The sequence below is a fragment of the Nelumbo nucifera genome, chromosome 7 (genome assembly GCF_055504915.1).
Source record: "Nelumbo nucifera cultivar China Antique chromosome 7, China Antique-T2T, whole genome shotgun sequence".
In the NCBI taxonomy this organism is placed as follows: domain Eukaryota; kingdom Viridiplantae; phylum Streptophyta; class Magnoliopsida; order Proteales; family Nelumbonaceae; genus Nelumbo; species Nelumbo nucifera.
In genome coordinates this window covers 53601646-53612366 of record NC_142655.1, presented here as the reverse complement: position 1 = coordinate 53612366, position 10721 = coordinate 53601646, and positions in this window count along the sequence as shown.

Genomic DNA, 10721 nt, shown 5'->3' with positions numbered 1-10721 from the left:
AAAATATATTTATATGTTAAATTACTATTTTATTAAAAAGGTTTGTAAAAGGTTTTAATCTTGAGATCCATCCGAACAAAGAGTGTGACACTGCATTTCACAGTTAAGGAAGATGTACTTCCTTGTGGATAGTGTTTTGATGATTATGGACCGAGAGGTTAAATGTAAGAGACCATTACAGGGTTGATTACCTGATGGGCTACATAAGTCCATTATCCTTGAGTCTCCATAGGGTGACTGAATCCAAAGATCATTTGTGTAAAAGATCCCCTTTCCTAACAGGAAAGAACTTTTTCCTTGATAACCTCAACTTTCTCTCTATAAAAGGGGGAGAGCAATTCTTCCCTAGGGGAAAACAACATAATACAACTTTAACCTAGGGTTTCTCACAAGGAGGCAACTCCTTTCTCTTCTCTCTTCCTCTTCCTTCCCCATGACCTCTCTCTTTCCCACCACCATCTCCAGACCTTCATAGACTAACCAACTTCCGCCTTACCATGGTGCTTACAACATGCAAGACAAAATATGAATGTAGCTAGATGTATTCCCTTTTCAGATGTAAAGGATGGAATTAGAAAAATTCCACCTCTTTTTTGCCCTTTCAAAAAATAAAAAGAAAATTCTTCACTCATTTTTTCTTAAATCTGAAACTAACAAAAATTAATTTGGAATTAAAAAGAAGAACAAAAGGAAGAAAAGGGAGATAGAATTCACTTTAATCCCATAATTCAACCTAGGAAGCCGAGATAGGGAATTCAACATCATTCTTTTACAACTCATTTGGTTCATGGGAATAGGGGTCTAGAATTGAAATCGAATGGGCCATTCCGATTACAACTGTTTGGTTGGGTGGAATCGAAATCCCACTCCCATTCTTGGTGGAATGGTAGTCACCCATTTGAGGGGTTAGCTATTCTCTCCCCTCCCTTGGGAATGAAATCACATTCCATCTTTTCCCAATTCTCATTCCAAATCCTATTAGAACTAAATAGACAATGGGAATAGACCACTGAAGTGAATCAATTAAAAAATATTTTTAGGAACCACTACCAAGATAGGTTAAGGAGTGAAGGTATGAAAGACATTGATAATTTTTCAAGTATTTTAAACTCTACAGTTCAGAGGAATAGAACAATGACCTAATAAAGAAAGTTTAGGATCAAGAAACTATAGAGGCTCCAAAATCGATGAGGGACTCAAAAGCTCTAGACCCTAATGGGTTAAATGCCAATTTTTTTACAAAATATTGGGACATAATAAAGGATCAAACCTTAAGAGCAATTAGAGCCTTCTTTCACTCTAGGAAAATGACTCAGGATTTAAGAAAAACCTTTCTAGCTCTCATTTTGAAAGTTGACAACCCTGAAGCTCCAAATAAGTTCAGACCAATAAGTCTATGTAATGTAATTTATAGAATTATAGAAAAAAATCTAGTAAACAAACTAAAACTGGCTTTAAGAAAGATAATCTCACCCTACCAAGAAGACAAATCACTAATAATGTTCTCATAGCTCATGAAATCTTCCATTCCATGAGAAGAAAGAAAGGTAAAACTAGCCACATTGCCTTCAAAATAGACATGGAAATGGCTTATGACATGCTTGAATGGGATTATTTAAGAAAAACTTTGGTTAAATTCAGATTCTGCCCTACATGGGTGTAATTACCATGGACTCCAGTCAGTTGGTCCGGTCTTTGGTGGTCCGAAGAGATGGTGGGGAAAAGAGGGGAAGAGAGGAGAAGAGGGAGAGATAGATGAAAAGGGTCTCGGCTAGTATGCCCTCAGGACTCTTGTGTTTGTGTCTTACTTGTTTCCCCTTTTATAGATGGGATCCTGAGACTATTTGGGGAAAATCCTGAAAGAGACCTTTCCTATTAGGAAATGGGATCTTCGCTATATATGTCAGCTATTAAGGGTGAACAATTGGGGTTTTGCCATGTGTCCAACAAGATCCTTCAAGGACAAAATTTCCTTTCTCCTAAGTATTCTTGTGTGGCACGTATAGGCTACGTCCCCTTATGGGTTTCCCTATGGCCACGTGTCAAGGACAAGTCCTAGGTCTGACTAGTGTACTCGAGTGTCTACTCAATCGCCTCTAAGGTGCCTCAACACAACTCGTTGTGACCATAAGGGAGGTCAATCACCTACAAGAGGATGTCACTGGTTTCGGGGCTTGTATACCGTTTGTTATAGTAGGAGTTGCCATTTCATGCTCATTGCAAGGTGTTGATAGTGCATTGGACTCGTGTTAGACTTTCGATATCATTTTGTGTCCATTGAAAGTCTTAGGTGACACTGATTGCTTATCACAGGTCCCAAGAGGTATATTATGTTCACTATAGGTCTTGGATGGCACTTCGTGCTCATCGCGGGTCCCAAACGACATTTCATACTCATTGTAGGTCCTGAACAACACTTCATGCTCACCCTTGAGTCTCTCATTGCCTTAGCAAGGTGTCATTATGCCATTGTGGAGGTATTTTGGCTGGCCTAGTACCTGATGTGTTTATTTATCATCTTTCCTTGGGTGGACCATGGTATGCTTTCCCATTTGAGGTTTCCTTATGCAGATCTTATTTAGGGTCTCTATTATAGTCTTGGTGATGATGAATTACATGTACTTACATTATCCCCCTACTTACATTATCCCCCTACTTATATGTGATTAGATGAGGACGAGGGTGTCAATTGATTTGTTAGATTGTGGCTTCATGGGTGTCTGAAAAGAAAAGAAACATGGTGATTTTATACTCCGTTGGAATGAAGGGCACCTCTTAGTTGGTGTTGTCGTATTGACTTGTAGTTGTTTCTTGGGTCGTTCGAGTGATATACAAAGTGTTGAAGGTATAACTCAGTATTTCCTCTGACTTACCCCCCTGTTTCTTGATGGAAGGCCTTTTTGTCAAAAAACATGTATGCTATGACTTGTTATTTCAAGTTTACAACCCCTCTGTTTCTTGATAGAAGGCATTCTATCAAGAAACATTCAAGACCGAAAAAGGATTATGTTGAAATTGCAACACCCTATTTCTTGATAGAAGTCATTCTATCATGAAACATTCAAGAGGTGTATATAGGCCCTCAAGCACATCGATAAATGCATAAAGTTGTTAGAACACCCAAATGATTGCGTAGCATTGTCAATAAGCATTTGTTGCGAGATTAATGTGATTGATATGTTGTTGGTGGATTTCCAAAATTAGAGAAGGTTCAAAAATAGTTTTAAAATATTATGACTCTATATTTTGGTGAGTGAAGTATTAGGTAGGGGGAAAATATGGTATGAAGGTGGTGTAATAGGAAGCCCCCCATTTAGTGTGTAGAATGCTAGGTGGAACATAATATTCTTGAGGTGTAATTTGAGAATTTGTTGCGATTGTTCTTTTACAACTGGTTGATAATGATAATATCATGAGAAGGATGGTGTCAGAGCTTACTGGTGACAAATTCCTTTACTGCTATTTGATTATTGTAAACTTTGTGGTCCATTATATTTGTGCCTATTTGTGATATAAACAAAGATAGAGTAAATTACTAGTGCCTAAGATTGATTACCTAGGGTTTCATAAAAAATGTGCAATGCATGGGGATGCCATGGCTTTTTGTAAGATAGCTGCTTGGTGTTGTCAAGGTTCTATGGAAAAACTACATGAAATTGCCAAGGAACTGATGGTGAGCGCCTGGGGTTGCTAGGAATTGCAATGATGAGCACTTAGGGTTGCTAGGGAATTGAGATGTGCACCTGGCGTTGCCAAGGAATTGTGACATGCGCTTGGGGCTGCTAGGGCCTTCCTAGGGTTTTCAAAGAATTGAGATGTGTACCTGGGGTTGTGAGGGCCTTCCTAGGGTTGCCAAGGGATTGAGATGTGCACTTGGGATTGCTAGGGAATTGCGATGAGCACCTGGGATTGCTAAGGCCTCTCGGGGTTACCAGGGAATTGTAATGTGTGTTTTGTTTGGGGTTGTTAGGGCCTTCTTGAGGTTGCCAGGGAATTGAGATGTGTGCGTAGGGTTTCTAGGGAATTGAGATGTGTGTTTGGAGTTGCAAGGGAATTGCGATGAGTGCTTAGGGTTGCTAGGGAACTTTGATGTGCACCTAGGGTTTTCGGGGGATTGAGATGTGTGCCTGGGCTTTCCAGGGCCTTCCTGGGGTTGTCAGAGAATTGCGATGAACACCTGGAGTTGCCAAGGCCTCCCAAAGTTGCCAAGGAATTGTGATGAGCTCCTGGGGTTACCAGGGAATTGTGACGAGCTCCTGGGGCTCGCAGGGCTTATTATAACCGGGGTGTCAGCCTAGAGGCAGTGCTCGTGTCTAGTTTTCCCCGACCTGTGGTGAATGGGTTGTGTTGCTGATCAAGACTTCTATGTAATGCTGCAAGAAACATGTTAGCAAGTTCCAAGATATGTGATGAATGGGTAAACATTTATTTATAACTTGTGTTAAAATTCATGACTAATTTTGAAATCATATATTGGTCAAAGAAGATTTTAAGTATGGCGTACCTTCATACACTACAAATCATTACTTAAAGCATCCTTCAATAAGATAAAAATTTTTCTTAGTATTGGTTCTTCTTTGTTATAAATCGGATTAAGATTATAAAGTTGGTTTTATCTTTTAAGAAAAGAAATTTCCAACCTCCTTTTGAAGCTCACATAGTCTTTCAAATCTTGTTGCGTGTATTGGTGAGAGCACACATTTTATTATTGTTATTATTATTATTACTATTATTACTATTATTATTATTATTATTATTATTATTATTTTTATTATTATTATTATTATAAAAGGATGTTGTTATCTTAGCAAGTAGCATGTATCCAGTAATTTATTAAGGATTTTATGTATTCTACACATTGGGCTTATTTCTCAACTAGGTTGTCAAGCTAGGATAGTATTAAATAACCTAGAGTTGAGTAACAAAATACATAGTGTAGATACTCTAATGAGAAAAAAGAATTATCTGTCATCAAGAATTGATAATCATATGCTAATAACGTAGACCAAAATACATATGCGCTAATCCCATACACTTCTTTGCGCTAGGGTAAGATTTTTTCCTTTGTGGTTCTAATGATCTATTGATTTGTTATGACCTACAATCTTATGAGTTACTGGGGCTAAAAAAAATGCAAACCAAGTCAGGCCTCATATTATTGGTCTGTAGCTTCTAGAGCTCTTACTTTAATTAATTAATCATTTTGAATAGATCATCACATATAACGAAATTAAACAAGTCACTATGAGTTAGAAATTAGACCAGACAACATAGAAACATCATCAGAGGGTTTATATGAGGATAGAAGTCATAACAAAGACATGAGAAAATATCAAGTAAACCCTATTCACTCTCTAATGTTCATGAGAAAATATCAAAATTCCTAGTATCAAATATTAGACCTAAAAAGTTTTAAGGATTATGAAATTTTATACTACTAGCCCCTATTGTCGCATTATCATCTAGAAGATATAAGACAAATTTCATCCTGGAAACTCGCCCATTTAAACTATTAGATAGAATCATTAATTTTAGCATTAGAATAAAATTTATCATCATCTATTGTCATTGCTAAGTGGTAATTTATTCATTGACAAGAACAACATAAGGTGAAAAACAATCCTTTATGTCCATTTTCTTTATCATATCAAAGGGTTGTAACACGTGTAGCAAAGGACGTGTCTGTAAATTGGTTTTATATGGCAATACCTTGATGTCTCCACCAAGCCATTAGATGGTGGAATCCCTAACAATATCCAGCTTTGTTCAAGGTGGAAGTAATTAACGGTTCAAGACAATTTTGAAAATAAACGCGATTTCGGTATATAGGCCTAAAGATTTTGTCTCTTCCCTCACTAAATCTTTGATAGATAAGGGATCCAACTCCAACTAAAAGGGTCATATCTTATGGGAGTTATCCCAATTAGCAATTTTGGTGTATGGAGGGAGAGAAACAAGATCACTCCTTTAAAAAAAGAAATAAAATAAATAAATAAATAAGGAATTAATTCATCTTTATAGTCAAGAATAAATGCATGAATTAGAGTCTTTTGAGTTTAAGTTTCGAACTTGAATGGGTATGGAAAAATTTAGTGTCATTTTTGAATTTAAGATTCTGGATAAACTAAAGTTCTTTGAGCTTAAATTTCAAATTTGAATTAATCGAAGAAACATTCTACAACATGGTTCTACAAACATGTATTATAGTCTTGACTGGAGCAAGTCTAATCAGCCCAATAGAAATAAATGTATGAAGATAATACTCAAAGATACTAATATAAAAAAGGTTCATAGATAGCCATGTGTATATGAAGACAAAGGGTTGTGTGAGAACAATAAGGGTAGTTAATGTAGACTACATTCTCAAGGGTGATTCAAATAATACTCATTCACACGGATTATACTACTATTGAAACTTGTATAAACATGAGGAAAAACGATGGGGAAGAGGCCTACCTGTCCAGAGTGAAAGACGACTCTTTCTCGTGCTACATTTAACTCAGAGTTACCTCTAGCTATCCATTCCTCCACGCGATAGATATTAAGGAAATAGGGCTGTAGTTGCAGCATGATCTCGTTCTTCGCAAATCCACTTGTCCACATGACATACATTATCAGATCATAAGTATCAAAACGCAATTGAAATAAAAATCACTGAGTCGGAGATAAGGATCTAATGGTGCTTGTTTGCACAAAAATAGATTAAAGCAGTTTCAGATAAACCATCAGATTGCATTTGATTTAGTTCCTCCCAGGAAATAAAACGTAGTCGAATGATAGATTAAATACCAAATTGTGGCAATATTCTTCAAGAAGAACATGTAAGGGTTAAATAAGATAAAAAGAAAAGAAAAAAAAAAGAAAACTGAGTCTACCACAAATCTCAAGGGTTAAGGATGGGAAAAAAAAAGAAAAAAAATAAAATGATAAAAGCTTTTGTGCTGAGGTTTACCCAGAGTTAAACACCAAGGAAAAACAGGAATAAAAAAAATCTCGACAAAAACAGAGTATCTTGTTCTGTGTTGATCTAGCACATGGAGATGCATTGCAGGAGAAAAAAATAAAAGGATTTAAGCGATGTTAATCAAAGAAGAAAAGAAAATGAAAAAGAATGAAAGGTTGATAAAAAAACATATGAATAGAACCAGACCCTAGGCTGATCTAGGTGGCAAACCATCTATTCGAATTGGTCTACAATTGATGGAATGCATCACCAAGATTGGGATCATCCTAAATTTGGGGTAAGAGCAAAGTCTTTAATTGGTGATGTTGATAGGTTCGTGACAATGCTTTTGTTTGTCCTTCGGCAAAACCTAGCTTGATCCGTCATCATCTCCACTAAAGTTGGTTTGAGGCTCCTGCATGTTGAATAAAAGAGTTGGGATCAACGACATCGGAATTCAATAATGAGGGAGAATAAAATAGAGTAGATCGATTGAGGGTCATCTACCATAGAGATCGGAGACAAAAACCATATATTCTACTGTAATTACTAGGTATTCCAATCAATTGGTTTAGTCTCTAAAGGTTTAGAGAGACGATGGGGGAAAAGTGGGAAAGAGAGGAGAAGAGGGAGATATAGACGAAAAGGGTCTTGGTTAGTAAGGCCTCAGAACTCGTGTTTGTGTCTTGCTTGTTTCCCCTTTTATAGATGAGATCTTAAGGCTATTAGGAGAAGATCCCAAAAGAGACCTTTCCTATTGGGAAAGGGGATCTTTATCTACATGTTAGCTATTAAGGGAGCACCATTGGGGTTTTTTCACATGTCCAGTAAGATCCTTCAAGGACAAAGTTCCGTTTGCCACATGTCAAGGGCAAGTCGTAGGTTTGACTAGTGTACTCGGGTGTTTGCTCAATCACCTCCAAGGCACCTCATCACAACTTGTTGTAACGATAAGGGATGTTAATCACCCCACAAGCGAGTGTCATTGGTTTCGGGGCCTGTCCACCATTTGTTATAGCAGGAGTTGCAATTTCATGCTCATTGCAAGGTTATGATAGTGCATTGGGCTCATCTCAGACTTGCAATATCATTTTATGTCCATCACAAGTCTTAGGCAACGCTGATTACTTATTGCAGGTCCCAAGAGGTGTTTTATGTTCACTATAGGTCTTGGATGGTGCTTTGTACTCATCGTGGGTCCTAGACAGCATTTCATGCCCATCATAAGTCCTAGACGGTGGTTTGTACTCATCGTGGGTCCTAGACAGCATTTCATGCCCATCACAAGTCCCGGACGGTGGTTTGTACTCATCGTTGCCTTAGCAGGGTGTCATCATGCCATTATAGAGGTATTTTGGCTGCTCTGGTACTTGATGTGTTTGTTTATCGTCTTTACCTGGGTGGACCGTAGTATTCTTTCCCGTTTAAGGTTTTCTTATGTGAATCTTATCTAGGGTCTTCATTACAGTCTCAGTGATGATGAATTACATGTACTTACAATGGGTAAACTGGATCTTGGAATGTATAACCTTGGTAAGCTATTAGGTTCTATTAAATAGATCTCCCACATCCAACTTCAAGCCTAAGGGTTTTAGACAAGGTGATCCGCTATCCCTCTACCTATTTGTTCTCTATAGTGAGGCCCTAACCCAACAAATAGCAAGACAAGCTTTGGTTTATAAGGCTCTACTAGGGATCAAATCATCTAGAAATGGACCAATAATTCCAATCCTCCAGTTTGCAGATGACTACTTATCTTTGCAAAGGCAAATCCTAAGGCTTGCTAAATAGTGAAGAATATTTTGCAAAAAATTTCTACAGCATTAAGTCAAAGTCTGAATTTCCAAAAATCCACTATCATGTTCTCAAAAAATGTGCCAAATGTATTGTAGAGAATCATGGCTAGGATGGCTATAATTCCTAGATCCAATGATGAGGAAAAATATCTTGGAGCCCTTGATAAAAAAGAGTTACAATGGGAACATTCAAATAATTAGTGAAAAAAACGAAAAAGAGGTTGGAAGGGTGGAAAAGCAAAACCCTCTTATTGGGAGGTCGCGTAACACTACTAAAGGTAGTAGGTAGTAGTGAGAAACATGGCCCATTACCAGATGAGTAACTTTGGTCTACTAAAATAAATAACCAAGGAACTAGATAAACTTCAAAGAAATTTTCTTTGTAGTTCAAAGCAAGGAAACAAATCATTTACTCTTGCAAATCGGGATCTAGTGTGCTTAGATAATGTAAATAGAGGACTTAGTATTCAAAAATTGAGCCAAACAAACCAAGTAAACCTGATGAAATTAGGATGGGAAATTTTGAAGGAGAGCAATAATCTTTGGGTCCAAGTGGTTAAGGAAAAATATTTGAAGGAAATTTTTTATGTCAAAACACTCCCAAATCGAGCTCGTGGGCTTAGAAAAAACAATAAACATAGAAAAGGAGAAACTAAGAAAGGGTTTAAAGTGGAAGATAAGAGATGGATTGAAATGTAGCTTTTGGAAGGATGTTTGGGCTGATGAGAGACCACTGGTCAAGTTGGTGAACCTAGTAACTGAAGAAGAGAAATTTGGAAACTTTATTGTTAATAGGGAGTGGGATCAAGTTAAATTAGTGGAGAAAATCCCTCAAGAGATCATACTCACTAGGAATAATAAAGGTCTCAAGGAATATGAAGTGCCTAGAAAAAATAAAAGTTTTCCATTTGGCTTTAATTTTAAGTAAGATTATGACAAAGGCCAACCTTTTGATTAAAGGATTGATTAATGACAAGTAGTGCCCCTTCTATGGTCAAGATGAAGACAGGGATCACATCCTAGCAAAGTGCCAATTGGCCTTACAAGTTTGGATGATAGTAGATAAGAAATTATTTAATCAATTGGCTGACCCAAATTGGAATATGCTAAATTGGTGGCTTAAATCCCTAGACGATAAGGCCCACCTAAGATGTTAGAGTTTCTTTTTAAAAGTAGTCATCACCTTCTAGATCCTTTAATGCGGTGGAAAAATCGGTCGTGTAAAAGTTAGTTGATGGAAAAATCCTTTGTGTAAAAGTCCATCGGTTTAAAATTTTTTGGACCGTTGGACATTTTTGAAGTGGAGTTTATTGATATATCATTTACATCATTTCCGATGTAAATGATATTGGTTTATTGATATATCATTTAACCGATAGTGGCGTTTTACATCTGTTTGCATTTACACCCCAATCAAATGCAATCTTTGGAAAAATAGAAATGAGAAAATCTTTAGGGGTTTCTCTTCAAGTTCTCAAATAGTGTTTTATAAAGCTCAATCCTACATGGAGGAATACCTATAAGCTAAAATGGATGGTAAGCGCGTTTATGGATGTATAGTTAGAAACCATTAGGCTGTGTTTGGTTTGAAGGAAAAAGTAGGGAAAAGAAGGAAAAGGTAGGGAAACCTTTACAAATCTTGTTTAGGTTTTCCTACATTTCCCTTCTTTTCCTTACCTTTTCCTTCAAACCAAACATAGTATTAGGGATTGATGCTAAAAGCAAAGCTGGGCAATATAGGCAAGACTACAATTACATATGTAGAAATGTGGGCAGCCCTCCAAGCCCACAAACTAGCCCTATCTATCCTTTCCCAAAATCCATTCTCATCCATCTTGTTTGAAGGGGACTCATTACTTATCATTAAGTGTCTTCAAGGAAAAGCTGAGGCTCCATGGACGTGTTCTTTGATGCTGAATGAGTGCAAAGTGCTTGTAAGCTGCACGCATGCAAGGATTACATATGTTCACACCCATTGCAAA